The sequence below is a fragment of the Equus przewalskii genome, chromosome 10 (genome assembly GCF_037783145.1).
Source record: "Equus przewalskii isolate Varuska chromosome 10, EquPr2, whole genome shotgun sequence".
NCBI lineage: Eukaryota > Metazoa > Chordata > Mammalia > Perissodactyla > Equidae > Equus > Equus przewalskii.
Window position 1 is genome coordinate 61,034,364 of NC_091840.1, and position 14,139 is coordinate 61,048,502.

The window sequence follows — 14,139 nt, forward strand, 5'->3', positions numbered from 1 at the left end:
CACTTCCTTCCTGACGAGGCAGGAGCCAGTAACGCCTGCAAACTCAGCCGCCCCAGTCCTAGGGCTCTTATTGGCTGGGGAGGAGTCACGTGCTCATCCGCAAGCCAATCACAGGCCAGGAGGGGTAAACCTGGGCTAGGGGCGGCACAGGCCCGACGGTCTGGGAGCGGCCCGAGTCCTCGAGCGGAGCCGGGCGTGTTCCCCGGCGGCCGCCGCCCCCCGCAGCCCGAGGGCTGGACAGGCCTCGGCCGTCCGCGTCCCTGGCGCAGCGCTCGGCCCGCCGCGCTCCCACGTGGGGGCCGCGCTCGCCTGCGGCCTTTGCTTGACCGTGCCCTCCGCCGGAGCCCCCGCCGCAGGCCTGCGCTCCTTGCCGCCCGCGGGGCCCGCCAGCGCGCCACCTTCATCTGGGCGCACGCGACGAGCCGCTGTCGCGTCCCCGGTGCCGACACCACGGACGCTCGGCTAACCTGGGTCGAACGGACGCGCGAGTCCCGCAGCCCTGAGTGCGCGTGCGCGCACGGCCCCCCGCGCGCAGGGCCGGCGGACCGAGTCCCGGGGCGCGGCCGCGGTCCTTCCCGCTGCGGCCGCCAGGAGGCGGCGGAGCCCTGACTGCGGCCCCGAGTCTCGGGAGCCCGGCCTCGCCGCGCTCGCCGTCCTGGGCGGGGCGGGGCCTCGGGGCGCCCGCCGCCTGCGCCCCGGCTCCGCCCCTGCGCCTGCCGCCGCCCGCCCGCCGCTGTGCGCCCACCCCGCCCTCCGCGCGGTGGCCGGCCGGGAGCCCTGGGGCGGAGGGAGGGCGGCCCCGCGGGAGGCCTGACTCATCCACGGGTTCTCCGGTGTGCAGCCTGTCTGCGCTGGCAAAGCACTCTACAGTTTACAAAGGACTTTGTAGTGTGCAAAGCTTGGTGTTGTTTACAAAACAGTTTACAAAGGAATTTACAGCTTGCAAAGCCTATAGGACTACAAAGCACTTTATAGTTTACCAAGTAGTTGACAGTTGCCAAGCACTGGCCAGATTAGAACGCACTTTACAGTCTGCAGGTTCGTCTACAATTAGTGCCGACATCATTCTTTCCAGCTTCGGCTGCTATTTATGAGACCCGTCAGCGTTTACAAAGCGTGTCCGGGCATCCAGCGGGGGGAGCCAGTGTACGGATGGATCACTTTGACATTTACAAAGTACATGCGCAGTGCCCAGGCCCTGGACAGTTTCTATAGCCCAGGACCTCAGGGAAGGCTCCCCACCCCGAGTGGCAGGGCCCCTCTTCCCTGTCCCCTGCGAGGCTGTAAGGCACAGGCACTGGACCCGGCCCCTTTGCTGGGGCTGGTTGTTTCCGGTTCCCTGCAGGCAGCAGGGTCTGGGCAGGCCCCTATCCCAGGCCTGGGGCCAGCCAGGCAGCATCACAGACGCGGCCTTCCGGCCTAGTGAGAGCGGGAAGCAGCCACGGAGGGAGGAGCTGGGGGCAAATTCCCTTCTGGAGGCCAGGGAAGGCTGCCTCCCTTGTTAAATAGCAGCTCAGTCTCCTCTCCTCAGAAGCCTGCTGTGGCTCCCACTTACCCTAGTCCAAGCCTCTCAGTGTCGCACAGTACCCTCCTAGCCTTCGTCTGCCACTACTCTCCCACTTGCTCCCTGAGCTTCAGCCACACGGTGCTCAAAGACACCAAGCCCGGACCCCCTCAGGGCCTTTGCAGTGGCTGTCTTCTCTGCCCAGAATGCTCTCCAAGACGTCCTCCTGGCTGGCTCAGGTGTCTCTGCTTGGATGCCACCTCCTCACAGAGACGACCCTGACCACCCTGTCGCTCCAGCCCTCACCCTGCCGCGTTTTCTTCATTTTTATTTATATTCTTATCCACTGACTGCATCCCCCACCAGACTGGGAGCTCTTCCAGGGCCGGGATGGGTCTGTCTTGCTCAGAGCTTGGCACTGGGGGGTCTGACAATGACAGAGGAAATGGCAGGTGCAGGGAAGCTGCCCCCCAGCCCGAAGGCTGGCCCAGAACCAAGGCAGTGGGGCCTAGGGAGCCGGGCCCTGCCACAACTGTGCCCAGGTTTGGGCCGAGGGAGGGGAGGAGCTGTAGTTCTATTTACTCTGGGGCATCTGTCCTGGGAGGCTTCCTAGGGGCAAAGCACCCCCTCATTGTACTGACTGGGGACTCTGTGCCTCAGAGAAGGAAAGCAATGAGCTCCCGGCCACACAGCAAGCAGCACTGAAGCTGGGGGCTGAATGCCCACCTTGGGGTCTCCCCGACGTCAGCCGCCTCACTCCGCGTCTGAGGACAGGGCTCGCGGTGTTGCTGTGGACCTGAGCACAGCAGCCCCAGGAGCTGCCATGAAGGTCGATGTCCCCTGCGGCCAGTGTGTGTTAAGCCCGGCCGGGTAACCCTGGCCCTGGGAAGGGGGAAGGGACCAGCAAGTGGCTCCCACCATCGCTTTATTTTGGGTTGTGTCCCTGGCTGCTCCGAGGGCAGGGGTGGTGACTGAGCAGCCCGGCTGGCGTCTCCTCTCCCAGCAGGGGTTTAACAGCATCCGGCCCAGATCCGGCCCAGCCTCACCCCCTGGGGCCGTGGCCTCTGTTTGCACCCGCCCCTATGGGGAGCTCGTGCCTGTTCAGACGTGCTTCCTGGAGGGGCCAGAGGTTCCCCTGGCCCCGTTCCGCTCTCGAGGTCTGTGCCGTGAGGGCCTCGCGTATACACGCTGGCCCTCTCTGAACGCTCGCTTCTCTGCCTCTGTGGGAGCCTGTGCACATCCTCTGGGAGCGAGGCGGGAGGGTCTATATATACACCAGCTGTGCTATGTTTATCTTCTCGGCGTTCGTCCTCACACCCAGCCGGGCACTTCTCCTGGAGGCCGTAAAGATTCGGCTAGGGTCCCACCCTCCCCAAGGCCCCCAGACACTGAGCCCAGAGACCCAGGAGTCCTGCCTGCCCTCTACCCCTGGCCCTAGCTCCGCCCCACCCTGAGGGAGCTACCTGCCTCGCCAGGTTGGGCTGCTCTGCTGCTGTCCTGGGCTGGCCTCTTGGTGGGACTCATGGGAGGAGGCTTGGAGGCAGAGCTGTGATCTCCGGGTGGGAATGCACCAGCTCAGGAAGTTCTTCCCTTCCTGGCTCCCAAACCTTCTATGGCTCCCACTGTCCAGGGATCCAGGGAAAGGAGGCCCAATGTGGGTTCTCCGTAGCAGAGCGTTGTCTGGATTGCTCTCTGCAGGGCTGGGCCCATGGAAGGTGTTACCTGAGCACCTACTGTGTGCCAGGCAGCACTCTAGAAAGGGAGCTTCAGCAGGACAGAGACAGAGCTGGCTGGCCCCAGCATGCTTGGCGAGGGTGGTGGGGACCGGGCTGAGCGCGGCCTAGCCACGTCCCCCACGACTGCTCCCTCAGGAGAGACCGCGAGTCAGATCCCAGTTGACTAAGTCATGTAAATTAATTAAACTTAATTGCAATTAAGTAATTAAATTTGATTAAGTGAACTACTTAAATTTATTTTCTCCCCACTGAGAGAAACAATACTAAGGAATAAGATTTTGTCACGTAGGGCCACAAATGATTGTAACTCCTAAGTTTTTTCTCTCTCTCAAGAACCAGCTTTAGCCTCGCTTGAAAATGTGTGACTGACAGGGTTGTAACCTGTGCTCAGGGGGCACTTGAGAGGGGGCCCCTTACTGAGTGGGTCATGGCAGACAGCCCACACCCTTAGAAGACTCCATGTAAGGGGAGCAGAGGGGGGCGGGGGGTGGGTGGGTGAGGAGTGGAGAGAGCCTGCCAGAAACAGCCTGTGCAAAGGCCCTGAGGTGGGAGAGCACTTAGTGCCACTGAAAAGACTCAGGGCTGGAAGTGTGCCACGTGGGCCCTGCAGCTGTGGCAGAGACTCTAGACTTTATGAGGGCAGCCCCCGGAGGACCTAAGCAGGGGACAGATGGGTCGGGCTCACATGAGGAACAATAGGAACGATGGGGCTGACTTGCCGACACGTCCTTGTCTCTGCCCACCCCATGGCTTTTTGCCTTTGCAGCCCTGCTCCAGGCGCCACTCGTATAAAGGTTTATCCACACCGTACCCCCAGCTCATGGGACAGACAGCCCTGACTTGACTCTGTCACTCTGGGCTGTGTGATCTGAAGATGTCCCAGCACCTCTCTGAGACTCAGTTTCCTCATTTGCAGACTGGTAGGACTAACACTGATCTTGGAGGATGGCCGGTGGTTCCAATGAAGCCCCGGGGGGCACAAAGGCGTGGCACAGGCCTGGCACCCAGTGGGTGCTCAGTTAACAAGCCTGCGCCTCTGCTTCCTGCCTCCACTGGCCCCTCTCGGGCTTCTCCAGGCCCTCAGGGTGAGTGATGCGCACCAGGCACTGTGTCCCTCTGCTCCAAGTGCCTCCCTCTGGTCTCCTCAGGACCCGCGCGGGGTGGCGAGATGAAACAGTCTCAGCGTCCGTCCTGGGACTGAGACATTCCACAGGCTGCGGTGGCAGGTGAGGACAGACCTGCCCATCCTGGACGTCGGGACTCTGACTGCAGCAAAGGCAGGGCCTGGCCCGGTCCGACCGTCTGCGGGAGCCCGCGTGACCGGCTACGGCGCAGTTTCGGAGCGGAGCGGAGCGGAGCGCACTGCCGCCCGGTGCCCTGTCCGCACGTGGGGCGGGGCGGGGCCTGGGGGTGATGAGCGGGCGCTGGCTGCCTCCCCCTCCTGCTCCTTCTGGCCCCTGCCAGAAATTTCCAACAGAATTTTGGGTTGCAAGCGACAGAGAGGTGACTCTGTCTACCCTGGGTAACGGGAGTCCTTGGCTCAATCCTAGGACTCATGGAGTGGACGGGGCACTTCCAGGGCTAGTGGCGGCAGGGGCCTGGGCGCGACCACACTGCCCAGGACTCGGCTGCGGCCCCTGCCCCAGACGCTGGATTCAGAGTCCCAGGCAGGAGCGGCCTGTTGACCCAACCGAAGTCTGGCGCTTTCAGCTTCTGCCCTGGGCAAGAGGACACTGCCCGCCGGGACTCCGCGCCGGCCTCCCTCCCGCGCAGGAGGCGGTCTGGATGCGGGACAGCTCACTGCGCCTCCCTTTCCTGCCTGTGAACCCCTGCTCAGCCCTCAGCTGGCTCTGCCTTGTGGGGCTCGCTGTATTAGTCACTCCCTCTTCGGGGTTCCCACAGCCCTGGCTTCCCTCTGCAGCCGCATCACACCCGTGGCCCTGTGCGTGTCCCAGGCTGCTTCTCCACCCGACTGCGCACGCCGCGTCTATTAGGCGCTGCCGTGTGGGAGGCGCTGCTCCGCGCACTTTGCTGGGTTATTGGCACTGAGCTTCCACAACAGTCCGAGGAGGCAGGTCCTGTTGTCTTTCCCACTTTACAGATGATGAACTCGACGCACAGAGATGCTGGGCAATTTGCCCAAGATCACACAGCTGGTGAGGCGCAGACCTGGCTCCGAGGGCTAGTGCGGGAGGAGGTGCGCAGCCCCGGCCGTCTCCATCGGGGCCGGGGTCGGGACCTTACAAGGTCTTCTCTCTCAGGCGGCTGAAGACAGGCCCTTCCTCCGCCAAGAGTGGGTGACTGGAGCGGGGTAAATAAAATGCCAGTGTCTGAAGGGAAAGCTCTGGGTCATTCGAATACTGAAGTTGTTAAAAATAAAGCAAGCACACAGGTCTCAAAACACTGGCAAATGCTATTTGGGAACTGAAGGAAGGAGGGGCGGGAGAGCGAGCAGAGCCCGCGCCCCCGGTCCACGGCCTGCGAGGCCCCACTTTGCAGGCGTGCCGGCGGCTTCTCGCCTCCTGGGGGAGGGAGCGGCCCCGCAGCAGGTGCCGCCGCCCCGCGCCCCGGGGGGCTGCGTCGAGAACACCCCTTAGGGGCTCCTTGCCGCCCGTCTCACTTCCCCGTGGGGGGTTCCCAGGATTTCCTTGCACCCAAATCCTTGTCTCAGGGCCTGCGACTGGGAGAGCCTCAGGAGAGGGCGCCCCCAGGAGCCGGCGGGGCCCGGACGTGCAGCCCCGGACGGCTCAGCACACGCGGCCTGAAGTGCGGCGCCCTCCCCGTCCCACGGCCGCCAGCTCCCACCAGCTCTCCTGGCTCCCCGCAGAGTCGCGGGTCTACCTCTCCCAGGTTCTGGCACAGCCTGAGGCTTTTCTGTAACATTGCTTCTCTCCCCGCCCACCCACCTCAGTCCCTCCACTTTAGCTGGTGGTCTTGGGCAGGTTGCTACACTTCTCTGATTCTTCACACTCTCAGCCCCATGTGCTGGGACCCGTTGCCTTCTCAGGGCAAATGCCAGCGTGGTTTACCAGGCAACCGAATCCCAGGCCCCATGGCACCTGCCAGCACTCTTGGCTAAGGCTCCTAGGGGAGTGTCTTTGGGACTGTCGTTATTTACCTCATCTGGGGCCACTGTGAGGAGGGTGGGCGGAGGCTGCTGCAAGAGGTTGACAGGATGGGAGGCACAAGGGCCCTAAAGGCTCCCCAGCCCGTGTGGGGAGCGCTGTTGGCGCCTTGCCCGGAGTGCGCTGACCTCCTCATGGGGGCCTCATACTTCACCCCCCCTGCTCTGTGCTCTCCAGCTGACCTCTCACATCTTTGTCCTGATTCAGAGAATCGTGCTGGGGCCTGCTTCCCCTCGTACTGCAGAGGTGGAGGGTCTGGGAGACACCACCACAGCCCTGGGCACCCCCAGCCGCCCGTTGCCTCTTGCTTTCAGCCTGCACAGGCTCAGCCACAGTGTACACTGCAGGGCTGCCGGAGCAGCCACCAGGAGGAAGTGCCCCTCATTTGGCTTCTGCTCTCTCCTGTCTCCCTCGCTCCCTTGCTGGTTTCTGCGGGGAGAACTTCCTTCATGAAGCACTGGCAGCTGAATCCTTACCTCAGGCTCTGCTTCTGGGGGATGCTGGCACGAGACAGCTTGCTGGCACTGGGTGCCATGGGTGCGTCTTAGAGCAAGTGTATGGGCTAGGATCTAGGTTTGGCTTCTTATTAAGAAGAACAACAAAGCCACATTGAGGCTGGTGTAAACGAGACAGGCGATTCTTTTTCTCTCTCCTGTAACAGTTTGAGGGTCAGTGGTCTGCAGCAACAATATGGCCTCACGCTGCCAGGGCCCGGGTTCCTTCCCTCTTGTGGCTCTGCCATTCCTAGAGGGTTTGACACCTTCCTCCACATGACCTGGGATGGTTCCCCAGTACCAAGCCCACATTCTGGGTGACAGGATGGGGGAGGAGGGGAAGAGGTGGCACATCCCATCCCTTGAAGGGCAAAACCCAGAAGTGGGACCTTATTGGTTGGCATCCAATTGACCGTGCTTCAGTCACGTGGTCACCCATAGCTGCAAGGGAGGCTGGGAAACGTAGTCTTTATACAGGCAGCCAGGCACCTTTCTACATGGGGGGGCTCCATGGCTGTAGGACGAGGGGGAGGAGAAATCTGTCAATTCTCACCACAAATAAGGAGGACAGACTACTACTTTAAAGCTGGAACAGAATTCTTTCAGAGAGAACGATCTTTGTTTAAGAAAATACACTGAGGGCCCTGTGGGTGTGTAACGGGGTGCCTGGCGGTGAGGCCAGGCAGCACAGGGGCTGGGGGACGCCGCTGCATTTCTGGGGCGTTTGGTTGCTTCAGGGCACCCTGGAGCGAGGCATCCGGAGGGTGGGCCGGGGGGCTGGGGCGGAGCTGCCTGTGGTGAGGACACCCTCGCTGAAACCCGGCCTTCCACGCATTCTGTTCCAGTGGGGCGCGCAGGGCCTGGGGCACACCGTGGGAGCCCCGGCGCCCTGGGAAACCCGGTTTCCTCCACGTGGGCAGGGCATTTTACCTTGAAATACTGATGGAGCGTCCCAGGAGGCTGAAAACTGGGTCCCCTTTGTTTTTCATCTACGTCTTCAAGACCGGAACCGCGCCAGCCGTGCGCAGGCGCGTCCTCGCCAGCTCCAGGGGGAGCGGCTGCGAGGCGGGCGCGTTCGCCGTCCTGCCCCCTGAGCCCCGGTGCGGGGAGGGGGCCTCTGACTCCGAGCCTGCACTCCGGGCACCAACCCGGGTGGACGTCCTGGAGCAGGCAGCTCGGGCGTTTCCGATTGTGCATAACCTCCCTGGGCACGACGCCCCGAGGAGAGGCGGGGCCCAGGGCAGCACCTTTGCCTGGAAGGGCCACGGTTTGCGCCGCCAAATGGCTTCCGGGCCCGGTTGTGCCAAGTTTCCCGTCCACCTGCAGAACCAGAGAGAACCCTTCATTCCGCGGCAAGGGAGGGCTATTTGGCCTAATCTTTCTTTCCCAGATCTTTAAAGGGCTGTGTGTTCATTAGAAATTTTAGAAGATATTGAGTAATTTAAAAGGAAAACCTACCTATAATCTCACCTGCCAGAATTACTTATGGCATAGTTTAGAATGTATTTTTACTGAGATGTGATTGACGTAGAACATTGTGTAAGTTTAAGGTGTCCAGCTAGCATTTTGATTTATATCTTTCCAGCCCTTTTTTCTATTTATAAATTTTTTATTGTGCAAAATTTACACACCTAAGCCTTTTATTATGAAAGGTCCAAACATGCAAATTTAGAGCAAGTGGTGAGGTTTCAGGTACCCAGCACCCAGGTGCAAAAGTGTTGAGCCGGCGCCAGGCTCGTCTGGTCCTCCCCTCGCCCACTTTCCCTCCCAAATTATTGGAACATTCATCCCAGACATCATATAGTTTCATCCACAAATATTCAGAAAGATTAGGACTTCAAAAGCAATGACAAGATCATTATTTAATACATCACATGTAACAATAATTTCTTAATATTGACAACTATCCAGTCTCTCTTCAAATTTAGAATTGTCTCATAAATGTTAAAATGAACAAAAAAGGGTTTGAGTCATGCTCTGAGTAAGGGTCCCAGGCCACCCGGCTGACGTATCTCCTAAATATCTTTCATCTCCAGGTTGCCCCTCCACACGGTCTGCCTCGTAAGTCATGTGTTGAGGAAACTGGGTTGTCAGACCTGTAGAGTTGCCCACAGTTTCTGTATTTCTGTAAACTGGGAGCTGGGTCTAGAGACTTAATCAGATTCAGGTTGGATTTTCTTTTTGGCAAGAACATTTGGAAGAGAGTTCTGTGTTCCCCGAGTGGGAGGCGCAGGGTCCGGCCGTCTCTGCGGTGTCGGCTGCTGCCGCTGCTCAGCACCTGGATCCACTGATTTATTTGTGGTTGCAAACTGGCGGTACCCCAGCTCTATCATCCCGCTTCATTCGCTAGCTGAGATGTTTCCACGGAGAGAAACGGCCCCTCCTCTACGACTGGCCGCTGTGGTCCGGTTTGTCGAGGAAAGGCAGCATACGGGCTCGCCTTGGCGCCTCCAACAGCTCTCTGAGTTCAACTGGTCTTCCACTGATGATCAAGTAGGGATGGAAACAAATGATCCCAGAATCAAAGATATCTTACGTGTTTCCATCGATTGTGGTAATTACCCTTATTAAGGTCTCTCCATTGTATGTAGCCATTAAAAATATGTACGGTTTATCTTTGGCGGCAGTTGTAAAACATGGTGCAAGTTCTTGGACGTTCCTGCCATTGAGAACTGTCGTCTCTGTCCCTCCCCTCGACACTGGGGGACTTGTGACTGCTTCAGCCACCAGCAGAAGCACTGCTCAGGGACTTCTGGGCCAGGTTGTCCAACGCCAGAGCCTCCAGCTGCTGGCCCGGCCGCTGTGCTTGGGGCCCTGACTCCTCGGAGGCCCCCCAGGAGGGGCCCCACAGCTCCTGTGAAGCCCACCCCCCCAGCCCCAGTCATGTGAGGGGAGCCAGCCTGGGTCTGTCAGACCAGCCCAGCTCCGCCTGGAGGCCGTGGAGTGTGGAAAGGAAAAACCCACCCAGCCGGCCGCCTGAATTCCCCACCCACAGAGTCAGTCCTGTCCTGAAGAGCCTGGCTGCTCCTCAGAGCACGCTTCCCCTTGTCTCCTGGAGGAAGCGCCCCTGCCCTGGGCAGCCCCCTCCCCTGCTTCCCCGGCCGGGCACCGCGCCAGAGAGCCTGAGAGCAGGCGTGGCGCTTCCCGGCTTAGCCGACCTGGAAATCTGCTTTCTATTAATAGGCGGGTCAAGGCCACGTCATCGAGGTGCGTAGCCTCAGCTCTGTCATAGTGTTTCTGCCACATTTATGCCTGTGAAAGTCTTTTACCCGAATCTCTTCCAGGATGGTTCCCGCTGTCTCTCTTTGACTGTCTCTTCGCTGCTCAGGCAAGGTTCATATTTCTGCCCACTCACGTCTGTGCGCAGAGCTTCCCGCCCGCCCTCCCGGCTGTCGACTCTCCTGGGGCTGCCCCGGCCTCGCCGCTGCCGCCTCCTCCCACAGCCTCACACGTGACGAAGAGCCTTTTGCTCCCGGACGTGAACTGAAGGCGATCAGCAAGCGCGCTCTGTTTGTACGCGCTCTTCCCGCTTCTGTTTCGCTGCTGTTCCATCTGAGCGGCACGGTAACTGTGCTCTCTGTCGCCGCTCGCATCAGCCCTCACGTTTGTGCGTCTCTCGTCATTTTGGTCGTCTGGCTTGTCTTCAGATGGGGTCCTCAGAAGGCCCTCACAGGAACGCGAGTTTTAGGGTTCTTGCATGTTGATAACAGTTTGTTTATGACCTTTACACTTGGCTCACACTGTGCCCCTTAAAATTGTAAACGTGCGTTCTGTGCTTCTGGAAGGAAGGGCTGGTGTCCGTTAGTCTGATGACAACCTGACTTTCCCAATCAGGGACTTCATCCTTTTCGCCTGGATTCGCAAAGGCGTCCACAGGACATGTGGGAGAATGTGTCTCTGTGGATATTCTGGGTCAGTGTTTCCAGGCACCCGATGTCGTTTCAAGGTGTTTATTTCTGGAAAGTGCCTTCTGAGTCGCGGTGCCCAGCCTCTGTTGGCGTCCCCGGCCGCGGCCTCCTTCTGGGGTGACTTCTGTTCTGCGTGCGTCAGACCTCGCCGCTCGCGTGGTCGCTTTCTCTTGAGTCTCACTGATCTCCTCCTTTTCGCTTGTTTGTTTAAACGTCCCCCACCAGGTCATCTCCCGACTGTCCCGGGCGTCTGCTGTCTTCATTTGCTCTGTGTTCTTCATTTTTCAGTGAGTTTGTTCTTTTATTTCTAATTCTTTCCTCAGTTCCAGTACATCTTTTCTGAAGTCTCATTTTGTTTTATTATTTTGCATCTTTTATTACTTTCTTCATTTCTCTTGACTCATTTTAAAGTATTCAGAGGCAGTTTCCACGTTTTGGGTGTGTGTTCTGTGGGCATGCATTTCTGGCATGCCCTCGTTGTCTATAGGGACGTTGCTCATAATCCTCATCTTTCTTATAATCACCTTGTGTAGGATTTAACTACGATCTTCTTCTGCTGCTCGTTTTTATACGGAATGAGTTTCTGAATTCTCAAGGTGGGGATTGGGTGAGCGCCTCTTCTTAGGTTTCATTGCTCTCGTGTTCCCTCTTCTGTTTTTACAAAATGTCAAAGAAGCGGTCCTGACTCTCCTCTTCTCTTTCACCTCGACCTTCTCTTCCTTTCCTTCTTTCTCTCCCTCTCTCTCTCTTTCCTTTCTCTCTTTCTTTGGTTTCTATTTTTTGGTCCCTATTGTCTCTGTTCTGCCCAGTTTGGATTCTCCTCTCAGAGAATCCTTTCCAGTGTGAGGCGCTGGCCTGGAAGGGAGTTCTGGTTGATTGGCTCTGCAAGTTCCTGAGGCTGCGCTGCTCCAGCCCTCGGGGCCTCTGTGGACCCCTGGCGGCCACCCACACCTGGCAGCGCGGCAGCTCCTTCCAGGTTCCCCGTGCGTGCCACTTCCAGGCGGAGGCAGCTGGGACCGAGCGCTCCGCCTCCTCTGTCTCACTCACTGCTGCAGCCGTCTTGAGAGACAGCACCGCAGCTAAGAAGGAGGGGCCCGGACCCCGGAGTCCTGCATCCTTCATCAGTCCATATCAGGCCGTGTGTGAGCAAACAGTACACTTTTATAGTGGTGAGCCATTGAACTTTTGGGGCTTGTTAACACAGCCTGTCCTATTCTGACTCATACAGAAATTTATATGAAAGGGAAATGCTGCCATTACAAGCCCTGAGACAGGGGGCACTGGCTTAGCAGTGTAGGGGGAGATGGCAGGGGACTGATCTCAGAGCCTGGCAAGATGAGACCCATGTTGCACAGAGGAAGCCGCTTCACAACCTGCCTCCTAGGACGCTGGGAGGGCACAGCAAGTGACTCCTGAATTTATAGTTCTCCGGAAAGAGGTTAGAAAACAGGATGAGAATTATTGCTTGTAAAGAAGTTTGGGTCCAGTAACTGGCACATAGAGCAGACCTGAGCCGGATGCATCTGATGCCTGCTAGTCTTTAAAGGGAATGTCATGGCCGAGAAATCCCGTGCCTCATCCTCAAAAGACTTCGGGTGGGATCGAATGATGTTCGGGCCTTCGCCCTTCTAGGGGACAGGCAGTGGGCCAAGAAAGTGAGAAAGCTCACTCCAGATACGGCCGAGAAGGACAGTGAGACGGGGAAGAAGAACACCCCTGAAGGCCGAGTGAGGGGCCATGGACGACACTGGACTGGGAGCTTCTCCCGGGAGGACTCAGAGCCTAATTCAAGAACCTTCTCACCCCCAAGGTGGGGGCGGCACAAAGTGTGCCAGTGGGTCCTCAAGATTGCTGTGAATCCTGATATGCTAGATGAATTTTGAAATGCCTTCATGGGCTCCAAATGAGCACGTCTGTGGTGGCTGTCTCACCCCGTCCACTGTGGCACATTGGGTGTGTGTGGAAAGGGGTCAATAACTCGTGGTTTCAGGTCAGAAGGCTCTGGACTAAGAGGAGCTGCCCTGGACGAGGAGCAGTGCACGTGGCGCGGGGCTCCCGCGCTCTCAGGGTTCCTCTTTGGTGCTGAGGAGCACCCCACAGTGTGGACACCTCCCCTTTGGTTACCAGCCCACCAGCTGATGGACACGTGGATTATTTCTGGTTTGTGACTATTGTGAATAAAGCTGCTGTGGACATTTGTATCCAAGTTTTGTGTGGTCATGTTTTCATTTCATTTCTCTTGGGTCAGTAGGTAAGAGCAGAATTCCTGGGTTGTGTGGGAAATGTGCATTTGATTTTAGAAGGAACTGCCAAACTGTTCCAACCTGGCCACACCATTTTGTATTCCAATCAACCACCTATTGGAGTATAACATGCCTTCTAGTCTGGCTGGTACATCGTCCTCATTTCTCTGCTTAAGTAAACAGTTTTCTGAAACATGGATTCAGTGGTTTTGATCATTCAAACCGTCTCCTGGTCACGTGCGTCTCTCCTGGTTATGGATGTGGCTGTGAAGGGCGGCTCACGCAGGAATTGAGATGCACATCTCTGGTTATTTTCTACGACAAACTCCCTAAAAGTGGGACTACTCCTTTAAAGGGCACGTGCCTTTGTTTAGACTTTTGAGACGTGTGTGTGTGTGATTAAAGCTGTCTCAGACCGCCACGCCGGCTTGTGCTGGGATCCGCCGTGTGGGGCTGATGAGCCCTTTCCTTCTGGGCTGTGGAGACCCTGTGGTGGGGACAGCAGTCTCTTCTGTGTCTTACCTGTTGTTAATACTTATCACAGTTTTTGTTTTGCCTTTTTAACTCTCCTCAGGGCACTTTTTGTCCACAGACATTTTAAACGGTTTTGTCATCCAACACGTCAACCTGTTCTTTGGTGACTTCTTTCTTTGATGTTTTACTTGGAAAGGCCTTCCTCATCTGAAGATTATAAAAATAGTCCCCTAGGTTTCTTTACTTTTTTAAGAACTTCCGTCTTTACATTTCGCACTCGATGTATTTATTTTTTAGCTGTGAAATTTATGAGACGTGCAGTCTGTGACACGTGTGCAAGTTTAACAAATAAATAATAAAAATACTCAGCCCGAAATAATCAGGGAGAAAAGAAGTCACAGAAGAGAGAGAGCGTTTGTTTCCGTATTTCGTTTATGTGGAGGTTAAGGCTGGGCAAAACTGGACCAGATGCTGGTTAAGAATACACCCGGCAAAACTGTAAAGGGAAGCAAACGCCCGTTCCAGGCACCGGCAGGGCCGGGCAGGGGCGCTAAGGCCCCTCAGACCGGGCGGCTGCAGCCACCTTGTCACTCAAGTTTAAACTGGCCACAGGCATTTTCTATACTCCTTTGTGTATATGTATATATTCTGCACA